The sequence below is a fragment of the Anser anser genome (genome assembly GCF_964211835.1).
Source record: "Anser anser genome assembly, chromosome: 1".
In the NCBI taxonomy this organism is placed as follows: domain Eukaryota; kingdom Metazoa; phylum Chordata; class Aves; order Anseriformes; family Anatidae; genus Anser; species Anser anser.
The window spans coordinates 176,585,044-176,598,077 of NC_139720.1; positions in this window are offsets into that span (position 1 = coordinate 176,585,044).

Here is a 13,034-nt window from a genome sequence, read left to right on the forward strand (position 1 = left end):
CTCCTTATTTACTAGAATGGACAGGAGTTCCAGGCAGAATCTTACTGTTTTAACATAGTTGGTTAAGAGACTGATAAACTTTGAGATATTTTGAAACTCTCTCTAAACACATTTTAGTCTTATGTCACTCCTTTCAAGTTTATTTCTGTGGTGCAATTGTGAGTTACCATCTTTCATCTTGTTCTGACTTGTGCTGGCAGTCATGTAAATAGACATATCTTGGATTCAGGCAATCTCTCTCACTGCCTTGGAAAGAAACTTTTAATGACAAAATGTTTCCTTTATTCTACTTTATCTCTAATCTTTTATTGTCTTTCTTGCTTGCTTTTTAACTTTTCCTCTTCTTTCAGGAAGAAATACAGTCAAAATTACATTAGGCTCAGTCCTAAATGATTTTGAACACCTATCATTTTAGTTTAATCTGGCAGGATCTGACAATGCTTGGCACCATTTATCGTGCCCATCAAAGAAGAGACAGAGAGGTTTGGCAGAGCAGTTGATTGAGTTCCCTTTTGTTAATGAAAACAATGCTGCCGACAATCCATTAAAAACATCCCATTTCTTCTTAATAATCCTAGAGTAGTAAGAATAAAGCCAGAGGGAAAGCTGAAATTGAAAGAATTGTTTTAGACTTAACTTGTCTCATTTGTGTTTAGACCTATAGGGTACTGGGTCCTCCTGATAATTTTTTATTCTGATCTCTGTGGCAGAATATAAAAGTAGGAATGGAAATGCCACATAAACTTGCTTTTGACATTCAAATGCAGCTGCACCAAATCCCCACTGTCTAAATATGTAACCCCTATTAAAATAAATTTATTTTAGGTTTTGTTCCTTCTGGAAATCAAATCTGGGTGTCCAGGCTTTCTTGTCTTCCCTGAAGTTTTTTTCCACTGAAAAACTATCACTAGAGTAGTCCATGTATGTGCATGAAACTTGATAATATCAGATTTGGATCTGAACTTCGCAGCAAAAACATGTGTCTAGAAATTAGCTTGTTGGTCACATGTGCTTCATTCTGTTAACATTTTAGCAAAAATAGGAGAAGTAGCAATAACCTGCTGCTCCAGTTACCAATGATATATGTTTCTAAATTTAATCCAAAAAGACGTCATGTATGCATTTTGGTTTGCTTCAGTGTTTAGCTTTTAGCAAAAAGAAATCTAATTGAAGGTATAACATGTATGCTACAGAATAGCTTAAATTATGGCAGACCATTTTAAAAGAAAATTATATCTACAGATGTAACTGTTCCTATTTCCTCTCAGCACTCCCACCTTTTCAATCCCAGAATGCACAGAGATGTCCTTCTGCCCTGTGGCTCTTTGTCTGACAGTCATTCTTGGGAGTCATAATGCAGTCTTTCCGTCTGTGATGGGTGCCCAAATCGAATCCACAGCTGAATTGTAACATTTACTAAAAAGATAAGCTTGAACTCTGCAGACCTGCCAAACAGAACTCAAAAGAACTGTTCCAGATTATTTCCTTTAGTTTTTATTGTCTTTGAGTCTTTGTAATTGTGTAATAATTGCACAAAATAGAGATAAATGAGAGGTTTTAATTAACATAAACAAAATCTATGTAAATTATTCATGGAGATTTACCATTTTCAGTTGCCAAAGCCTCACTTTTGTTTCATTTAAACTTTTTTTTTCTTTCTTTCTTTTTTTTTTTTTTCATAGTAATAAGTTTGGTTAGATTTTAATGCAAATTAAGCTGTTCTAAATTAAGGCTTGCTTCTCAAACACTTACTGCAAACAAGCATCACATACCCTATCCTCCTACCCTGCAGAATAGTGATTTGAAAACAAAGGTAGAGCAGATAAATCAATTCAGATTTAATTTGATCGTTAAATATCACATAAGTCCACATATGCTTCTTATTAGGGTTACAAAGCATAAACAAAATAAGACACCATAAAAATGACAAAACAGCAGCATATTACAAGAAATGAAAAGTGAACATATTTGGACTTGCTAAATAAGATAAGGAAAAGATGTGGATTTCTAAATTGATTTATAAGTTTTTTTTTTTTAAAGTTAACTTCAAGAAGCAGATTAAAAAATACAAATTTCTTCCAAGTTTTTTTTTTTCTTTTTTCCTCCTCAGTGAAAACAGTGTTAAAATGCAGAGTGACTCATCACGACTGTTTGACTCAGTTTCCTTTCCGTTTATTTCTGCAGCAGGCAATACTTGTTACACTTTTTTTTTTTTTTCCTCAGCCTTGAATGAATATATCCTGACATGCAGACTGTGACGGTTTTCTCACTGATTTGCAGGCCTGGCATCCATCCTTTTGGGACATTCAGTGAAACCGTTTGTGGACACAGAGACCTACACTAGAAACCAGGATGCATAATACTGACAAGAATACACTTTCAAACCCCTGGAGTACGGCATCAATGTAAATAAACAATATATCAAACAAAAATGTCATACAGAGTCTGTGCAAAAGCTATGCTTTTCTTTTTAATATAGAGTCGATTAGTTTATAAGCTATGATTGATAATATAGGAAATATCATTACAACAGAAAAAAATGATCTGCATTAAAATAAGGAAATACGTTTGTGGTAAATGTTCACATTGATATTTTTCCATATCAATAGGAGTTGTACAAGATATCAGGAAACATTCAAAATGCAATGTTCAGGAAAAGGAAAACAACAATAACCATACTCTGTTAAAATGCTGACACAAATTATGTACTTGTTTTAAGGCTGTTCTTAAAATAATTCCTCAGATCTATTAAATGGAAGCAAAATAAAAGGTTTTTCATGTATACTAAATTTTGCTTTGCCCATTTGTGAACCTAAAGGTAAAATCCAGCTATTATGAAGACTCTGGCTTCTCAAGGCTTGCTTACAAATTATACCAAAGTGAATTTCTCTGAAATAAGTATTTTAGGTAGGGAACATATCCTCTGTGAGCACTAGCATTATTCTCTTCACCTCTGTTTCAGCTAAGTGAACCTCTAGCACTTAGCAGTAAAAATTGCTTCTGGTTTTCTTTATATGCTTCATCTTTCAGGAATAATAATAATAAAAATACTGCTTTTATTCTTACAGGAAGCCCTTTTCTTCTCTTCTCTCTCTCTCTCTTTCTCTTTTTAAATAGAAGTGTGCACATACATGCACAGACTATTACAAAAGCTTTGTTGCTTTAAGAAAAATGTCACATAGAGATATGTCAGGTAACAGTAACACTTATTAGTCCCTTACAACCAGTTTTTCATAAAATAATTTTGGACTGTAGCTGGCAAGTCTAGGTGATTTTTTCCTCCCCTGTATTTCTTTCTTCTGACAATATTGAATTTTCTATCACCTAAGTCAGAACTTTCCCTTCCCTTCCCTTCCCTTCCCTTCCCTTCCCTTCCCTTCCCTTCCCTTCCCTTCCCTTCCCTTCCCTTCCCTTCCCTTCCCTTCCCTTCCCTTCCCTTCCCTTCCCTTCCCTTCCCTTCCCTTCCCTTCCCTTCCCTTCCCTTCCCTTCCCTTCCCTTCCCTTCCCTTCCCTTCCCTTCCCTTCCCTTCCCTTCCCTTCCCTTCCCTTCCCTTCCCTTCCCTTCCCTTCCCTTCCCTTCCCTTCCCTTCCCTTCCCTTCCCTTCCCTTCCCTTCCCGTCCCGTCCCGTCCCGTCCCGTCCCGTCCCGTCCCGTCCCGTCCCTCCCCCTAAACATAAAAATATTTATGCAGTTTTGACACTCAGCAACTCCATAACACTCTTAACAATACTTTAACTGAGGATTTTCATTTTTACACGTATTTACACAATGCTTCTCCTCAAGGAGCGTTGTATAGTTTCTTTGGATTCACCTTAAAAAAATAATAAAAAAAATGAAATTTACAGGAAAAAATGAATATGATACTGTAAGGATTGTTTCACGTATGCTCTGGGAAAGGAGGGTAATGTAGACATATATGTAAAAGTTCATAGAAACTACTTTTTACATGTCAGTATGTCAACAAATCCATTGAAATTACTGGAGACAAATTTGTGAAGATATCAGCCATCTCTAGCAGAAGTGAGTATTATTAGAGTCAGAGCTAACTTTACTGAAAGCTGTTATTAATTGCTATCCAAATTGAATTTGATATGGCAGCGTCTGAAATATTTGCTCAAGAAACTACAGAGCATGTCCATCTATTAATTCATTAAGAGTGCAGTCTACCAGATGCTAGCAGAACACTGGTAGAAAAATTGTGGTTAACAGCACACAGCTCACTGGAGCTAGTAAGCATCAGCTTTACAGAACCTCCTTTACATTAATATAATGCAATGCTTTATGATGCAAATGATCAGCTTTCCTGAATTCCAAACAAAATACTTTTAGGGACACCAGTTTAAAAAAATAGGTGTTTGCTGATGACTATTTTCCTTCTTTCTACTAAAATCGGATACAGAGGGTGTTACTCATCAGAGGCTGACTTCTACAGTATCAGTGAGCCTGTTACCCTAGGCTGCCTTGACAATCAGTGGAGAGACGTAGGTATATGTAGGACATGTAGTCTCATCCTAATTAGTACAAATCACTCTGATAGAGACATGTACTTTTCCCTTTACTGACTAAAATGAACGTAAGGTCATTAGAATGGATCTCCCAAATAGAAATACTTGACGTTACAAGGTACAATTGCACGACACCTTTTATATACCTTTGCAGATAATGTACATAATGTTTGTACATGACTAATAACTAACAAACTAATATTTGTATGTAAAAAACATATGTTTGTATGTAAATTTTGTGCTGTTGGAGTGACATTTGCACCTCTATATTACAGTTACAATCTACTCAGTTAAAACCGCTTACTAATTCCATGGGCTCTGGCTTATGTTTGGTGTTTTCTTCTGAGGCTACAGTGTAACACATATTTAGTGATTTATACTGAGATTACCCAAATTTAATACACAGAAGATAAATGTGAATATTCTTGATATGAACAAGATTTTCATCATGTAAGTGACAAATTATTAATGGTTGATTTTCTTTTTTTATTGCTGTCCAAATGCATTTTTTTAATTTAATTTTTCCATTGCACTGCATTTCACTGACTGAAATGTACTGTTCTTCATAAAAGCTGTTACGTATGAAGCAAAGCACACAAGGAATTGTGTTTCTGTTTTACCAAAACATAAGAAGAGACTATTTCTGATCTAAAGACCTTGCAATTTATGCATATTTACAGATTAAATAAGATGACTTTTACTTGCAACAGAAAAATAATTAAAATTTTTCTTTTGTTGTGTACAAGAGGGTGTGTCTTGTATTCTGGAAGGCTAATTTAGGACTACAGTATAGTACAGTACTTTGACTGAATAGAGTAAGATAATAGCATATCTATTATCTTAGAATAACATAACAATCTGAAATGCTATGTTGATCTGTTAGAACAGGTCCAGAGGAGGGCTACAGAGATGATCAGAGGGCTGGAGCACCTCTCCTCTGAAGAAAGGCTGAGAGAGCTGGGGCTGTTCAGCCTACAGAAGAGAATGCTCTGGGGAGACCTCATTGTGACCTTTCAATACTTAAAGGGGACTTATAAAAAAGATGGAGAGCGACTCTTTGCTCAATCAGATAGTGACTGGACAAGGGGAATGGTTTTAAACTAAATGAGGGAAGATTTAGATTAGAGGTTAGGAGGAAATTCTTCACTCAGAGGGTGGTGAGGCACTGGAACAGGTTGCCCAGAGCGGTTGTGGATGCCCCATCCCTGGAGGTGTTCAAGACCAGGTTAGATGAGGCCCTGAGCAACCTGATCTAGTGGGTGGCATCTCTGCCTATGGCAGCGGGGTTGAAACTAAATGATCTTTGAGGTCCCTTCCAACCCAGGCGATTCTATGATTCTATAGTTCTATGATACTAAAGTTCTAGCATGAGGTTATTTTCCACATCATGTTAGTCCCTTTTCTGAATAAAACAACAACAACAACAAAAAGACAATCTACATCCAGTGGAAGATGATGGTACTGCTACATAAGAGTTATCAAGTGGGAAGTTACGAAATGGTATAACATTGTGTTTTTATGTTAGGAGTGGGAATTTAGTGGTTTTGGTTCTCTTGATGGATCCACATCCATGAAAGTGGGCAAATTTCCAAGGTGGTAGAAAAAGCATATCAGTTGAATGAATTTGAAATTACCCATATAGAAAGAGATCTGGGGACTTAAATAGAGAATAATCACCTTCCTTCAGGAACTGTAAACCTCTCTATAGCAAGGATATAATTCTCTATTAAATTCTACAGCCTGGGTTACACCTTGAACAGAAAGAACCTAATTTCTTGTTAAATTTCTTAACTTTGTAGAGAAATTTCTTTATAACTGTATTTCTCTCTACAGAACCTACAGAAATGGATTTTCCACTTCACTACATCTGCTGCATACTACATATCCTGACTTTAACAGATAGCAAACAAAGAATCGTCCTCTGTAAAAAGCCACATTTATGCTTCTGCAGAAGCCAGTCTCTATTCTTAGTGTCAAAGGCTGAAATGAGTAAATGTCAAGGATGCTGGGATCTTCTATTGAGAGAGAATAGAGCACAGTGAAACCAAAGCCCATTCCACGTAATGCCCATGACAGAGGGAACATAGTCACAAAGAGGACTAAAACTTCTACCGTTTTTATGTCTACCTGGGGCACCTGCCTTAGGACCACGGTTGCCACTTACAGGATATATCAGCAGATATCTTGTGGTACACAAATTTATCCTATAGTAGTCATTGTCACCTGGGAGGTTCTCCAGACTCTTCTTACTGTGTTGATCAGAAATGGGATACATATCTCATTATCTGAGATGCCCAGTGGTATCTCAGATATCCACTGAGGCTGGCAGATATAATGTAAGACCTATGAGAGAAGTGTGTCCTGAAAGAATAGTAAGGAAAGAAGAAGATAAGAAGCTGAAATGACAGCTTGTGTGTGGACATTTGAATCAAGCCAAAGATTACTGATGAATATAATGGAAACTTTGACAGCTAGTTCACATCCAGAGGGACCTTGACAGGCTTGAGAGGTGGGTCTGTGCAAACCTCATGAAGTTTAACAAGGCCAAGTGTAAGGTCCTGCACCTGGGCCAGGGCTGTCCCAAGCACAAATACAGGCTGGGTGGAGAATGGATTGAAAGCAGCCCTGACGAGAAGGATCTGGGGGTGCTGGTTGAGGAGAAGCTCAACATGAACCAGTAATGCGTGCTTGCAGCCCAGAAAGCCAATCACATCCTGGGCTGCATCAAAGGAAGCATGGCCAGCAGGCCAAGGCAGGTGATTCTTCCCCTCTGCTCTGCCCTCATGGGACCCCACCTGGAGTACTACATTCAGCTCTGGGGCCCCCAGCACAAGAAGGACAAGGACCTGTTAGAAGTAGTCCATAGGAGGGCCCCAAAGATGATCAAGGGGCTGGAGAACCTCTTCTCTGAAGACAGGCTGAAGGATTTGGGGTTGTTCAGCCTGGAGAAGAGAAGGCTTGGGGGTGACCTCCTTGCAGCATTCCAATACCTAAAGAGGGGCTACATGAAAGCTAGGGAGGGACTCTTTTTCAGGGAGTGTAGTTATAGAAGGAGTAATGGATTTAAGCTAAAAGAGGGTAGTTTTAGATAAGATATAAGGAAGAAATTCTTTACTGTGAGGGTGGTGAGGCACTGGAAGAGGTTGCCAAGAGAAGATGAGGATGCCCCATTCCTGGAAGAGTTCAAGGCCATGTTGGATGGTGCTTTGAGCAACCTGATATAATGGAAGGTGTCCCTGCCCAGGGCAGGGGGGTTGGAATAAGATGATCTGTAAGGTCTCTTCCAACCCAAACCATTCTATGATTCTGTGATTGTGTGATGTACAGATGGACTTCTAGGCACCTAAATTTGTAATTAACTGTGAACTAAATCCCACATACTTTGTCTGCTAGGGTCTGTTCATTTTTCTAAACAAAGTTCTTGAGTGCCATTCAAAATTTTCTAGGTTATCTGGGTGATACCTGGAGCTGGGAGATTGGGACTAGAAGCAATGGGAGACCCACACCCAGCATCTAAAAGCCAGAGGGAATATTCCATGGCCTGTGTTTAGCTCATTGCCGATGTCAGAGTTTCACTTCATTTTGAGTTTAGTGTTATTTCTAGATATTTTTAGGCATTTTATAGAATAAGGTATAAGAATATATAAAACAGATCTTAAGTATACTCTTGTGGACTAACTGTCCGTTGCCTGAGAATAAATTTAAAGGGTTAAGGTGTCTTCTTCAGTCCTATATTCCTAACTAAAGAAACTGTTCATTATTAGTTTAAATGCTTGTGTTTTAAAAACTGATTATATGGATCAACCATCAGTCCTTAGGATAGCATGTATACATGGCTACGTCAACAGTATTACACATTGCAACAAACTAAATCAGTCATTTTCAGACAGCTTTCCCAATATTTTTCCTATCTGATCATTACCTGCCTTTTGAAGTATCACTTCTTCATGCCAAAAACCTATACTATAAATGGAAATGAATTCTGTTTCAACTTACTATGTGAGCACATATGTTTGTAAATGTTGTGAGGCATCAAGCCAATCCTGCAAAACACCTTCAGAAAACTCAGAGGAACCATTATAGTAGTAGGGTACTGTTTCAGTCCAAAAGGGCTCTGGCCATGTTTCTTCAAGAAGCCTGAGGAAGATGGACAATGTAAGCAGGAGAATTGCTAAATAACGTATTAAGCCAGCTGGTCCGAAGCTCGGTGATACATTTTATTTCAGCACCAAGCATTATATAGACACGATTAAAAATCATGACGGCAAACAGATGGTCACTCTTCATGGAATTATACTGAAGGTATTTGTAGATTTTTTCTTTGAATGTGTTGCAGCAAAATAATATATTTAACAATCATACAGTGTCTTAAAAAGTGAAGAAATTTTCATGATGTTCTAGTCAGGTTAATTAGTAAGTAGTTTTCACTTAAAAAGGTGATGGAACTGAAACATAAATATGCTTCCAAATATTCTGGATACCAGATATTACATTTACTTGAAATATATGTAAAACACCAGTGTAATAAAGCACATTAATAGCATTTGCAAAGTTTATCTTCCATGTTCAGGAATATAAACATATTGTTTAGCAAGGCGATATGCAGACATTTAAAAGCTTTAATCTCTAGAAAAGCTTGATCTGGACAGAGTATATGAGCCCTAAGTTGTTTCCAGGGTGAATAACCTTTATAAATATGATTTTTTAAAATAATGATGAAACACATACAACAAACAGTATACTCCCTCCTCCTCATGAGGGGAGCAGAGGGGCAGGTGCTGATCTCTGCTCTCTGGGGACAGTGATAGGATCCAAGGGAATGGCATGGAGCTGGGACAGGGGAGGGTAAGGCTGGGTGTTAGGAAAAGGTTCTTCACCAAGAGGGTGGTTGGGCACTGGATCAGGCTCCCCAGGGCAGTGGTGATGGCACCAAGCTGCAGGAGTTTAAGAAGCATTTGGAAACTTCTCCCAGAAGTATGATTTGATTTTTTGGGTGGTCCTGTGTGGAACCAGGAACTGGACTTGATGATCCTTGTAGGTTCCTTCCAGCCCAGGGTATTCTGTGATTCTACAGTTCTGTGGTTCTATGATTCTGTGAACAAAGGGTTACTGGGAGGGACCAATGAATAATCACATCACAAACATCAATCATACTTATGCCATGAGCATGTCTCTTCACTTATTTCTCTACAGTGTGTCAATAAGTCCTCATCACAAATTTCTCAGTCACGTTCAATCATATGGCTTCAATTTTCTCCAATTGAAAAACTTATACTTGTTTTTTCCTTCTGTGAATGATTTATAAGTTTTAAAATAAAATCTCTCTGTGTATTTCAGCTGAACATTGTCACTTTTCTGTTAAGTTTGCTTATAGCAGTTTTTTTCTGAGTATAGGAGGCAGGAGTACAAAACTGAGGTATCGTACTGTTAGCCAGTCTCTCTGAAACCCCACTGGGGCTGTGTGCAAGCAAACAAAATGTGCAGTTTCTCCCCTTCGGATATGTGTCCCAGAGGAAGGATGGCAGTGTGTGTGGCAGCATCTGTAGCAATTCCATTAGCTCAAGGGACAGAGACCTGCCCTATACAGCTAAGGATTCCACTTCTCTTGTTAGCTCCTCTTTGTAACAGAAAATATACCTAATTTTCAGTTTGATTATGCGAAAAATGGTAATTATCGAAAGCCACAATCTTACAGTGTTGTTTTTACACTTTTTATATTCATCAATCAGAATACCAGAGCTGCAAAGTCAATCAGTTAAATTATCAAATATAGGGTACCTAATCAATCTTAAATATGACTCTCATTCAGTGTACCCTTTTGATATGCTATCACATTGTATTTTTCTAGTGGGTCCCTTACTTCATTGTCACAAAACTAGATATTGTCAAGACTAACTGAAGGAAATGTCTGGAAAAGTTCATTAGGATTTGTGTATAAGACCTGTCCTTGTTTTGGGTGGGATAGGGCTAATTTTCTTTATAGCAGCTGGTATGGTGCTGCATTTTGGATTTAGGATGAAAATTATGATAATGCACCGATGTTTTAGTTGTTCTGAGCAGTGCTTGTACTGTGTCAGGGACATAGAATCATAGAATCACTAGGTTGGAAAAGACCTCCAAGATCATCTGGTCCAACCATCCCCCTACAACCAGTAAACCATGTCCCTAAGCACCACGTCCAACCTTTCCTTAAACACCCCCAGGGACAGTGACTCCACCACCTTCCTGGGCAACCTATTCCAATGCTTAACTACTCTTTCTGAGAAGAAATGTCTCCTAATTTCCAACCTAAATCTCCCCTGACACAACTTGAGGCCATTCCCTCTAGATCTATCACCAGTTATCTTTGAGAAGAGGCTGACCCCCAGCTCCCCACAACTTTCTTCCAGGTAGTTTTAAGGAGCAATAAGGTCTCCACTGAGCCTCCTCTTTTCCAGACTAAACAACCCCAGTTCCCTCAGCTGCTTCTCATAGGACTTGTGTTCCAGACCCTTCAGCCTTCAGCTTTGTAGCCTTTCTCTGGACACGCTTCAAGGCCTCGATGTGTTTCCTGTAGCGAGGGGCCCAAAACTGGACACAGTACTCGAGATGTGGCCTCACCAGAGCTGAGTACAGGGGGACAATCACTTCCCTGGTCCTGCTGGCTGGAAATGTGGTTGCTCTTATTACTCCATTATCACATGCCATAAACTCTATATACCACACTATAATAGTGTGCATGTTTACGCTGTGAATTTAATAATAATAAAAAAAGTTTTAGAAATAGTTTAGCTCATTTTCTTTTATTATTAATATTTTTCATGCCCTTCTACTTTGAGTCAGGTTGGCTTTTTATTTATTTATTTAATTTATTTTTTACCATGCCCTCCAGAGCATGGCACACAGAGGGAAAGGAAAATGATAGCTAATAAATTTTCCAAGCCTCTAAAAATTACTTTCTGTAAAATAGCTTTTCTATACATAATAATGTCACTGTTTTATGGCCTGATGTTGCCTGACCTTCCATTATGAGAAGCTGAGGCCCCTTTTCAATGGCATAAAGCTCACATTTATAGCCTTATGTGATTGTAAGATATTGGCCCTTAAAAAAGTTACTTATGGGATAGAGAGAATTGCCTGTTCTGGGCCTCAGTATTATTTGATGGCATAGGAAGGGAAACAGGGGAAACATGATTTTGATAGTGTCTGAAAACATATACTTCAGAAATACATTTACAAATAAATATAAAATTTTGACTCTAAAAGACCTAACATATCACTGACTACCAAGGTTTTGCTCCTTTGTGTTGATTCATTACCATGATTCTCCGTGGGAATACAGTACCAACTAGAGTAGAAGTCATTTGGAAACAATCCTAATAAATTTATTCCAACATGCATTGAGTTAATAAGGCTTTTAACACCATAGAGTAAGAGAAGAGAAGACCATAACTGGGTAATTCTACAAAGTTATGCATATTCCTATGCTTAAAGTTACTCACAAATGAAATCTTTATCAGTGAATCCAATCACTGGTGTTCCAAAATCCATGAAGTTAAAATATCACTGTTCATCAGAAAAATGTCAGGTTCTTCTGCTTGTATTGTAAAGCAAAAATCATAGATTTGTTGCATCTGAAAGATACATTTATGTGTAGTTATCAATTTCTTCAAAATACTTTTGTAAAAAAAAGTGGAAATGTTCAGTTTTGGATTACTGTTTCTTTGTTGCTTTTGAATGTATTTACCACCTGTTGTTATTAACCCTCAGCATTAACGATTTCAGGACTGCAAACACCTGCCACTGCTTCTAGTTTAGTCCCTTACCAGTCTCAGAGTTTATGGTGTTGGAAAGTGAATTTCATCTTTCACTGCAGAAATTATGTACATATTTTATATGGTCAAAAATATGGGGATCCCATACCCTTATTGGATTTCTTCTTGCAGTTTTTAAACCTTATATTTGTGTTCACAGTTTGGAGCAGATGATGAATAAATATGAAGTGGGGAGGATGCAAAAAAGGGCTAGAGACTTTAGCAATTTCTTTTATTGGGTATCTCATTTGCAACTATAAAATTTGTACTGCGCTCCTGAACCGTATTAAGATTCAAGGAGTTCACATTTACCATATCTGTGTGGGAAAGAGCTGATATTATATTTGAACACTCTCTGCATGTTGGATTTTTGGAACACAGGTTTCCAAACTCAGTGACATTAGATTGAATCTTTTCATATGGTTACTTTAGCTTGAAAATCTTTTTCTACTTACTAAAATCTTGTGTGTTAAGGAGCTGTTGGAGCTGCAGAGGCATTTTATCTGCAGTAAATCATCATGAAAGATCAAAATATTGAGTCTCAGAGGTTTTAGATATATTAACATTCCAATCGGATGCTAAAGATCTTTTTCTTTTACTGGTAAGAACTTGATGTAACTTGACCTTATAATAAGAAAATGGGATTTTTCTACTCAGGATTTTCAAATGCAGTATCAGTGCAGATGTGGGGAGGGAGACATCACAGTGTTTTAAACAGCTCTTAAAATAACTAGAT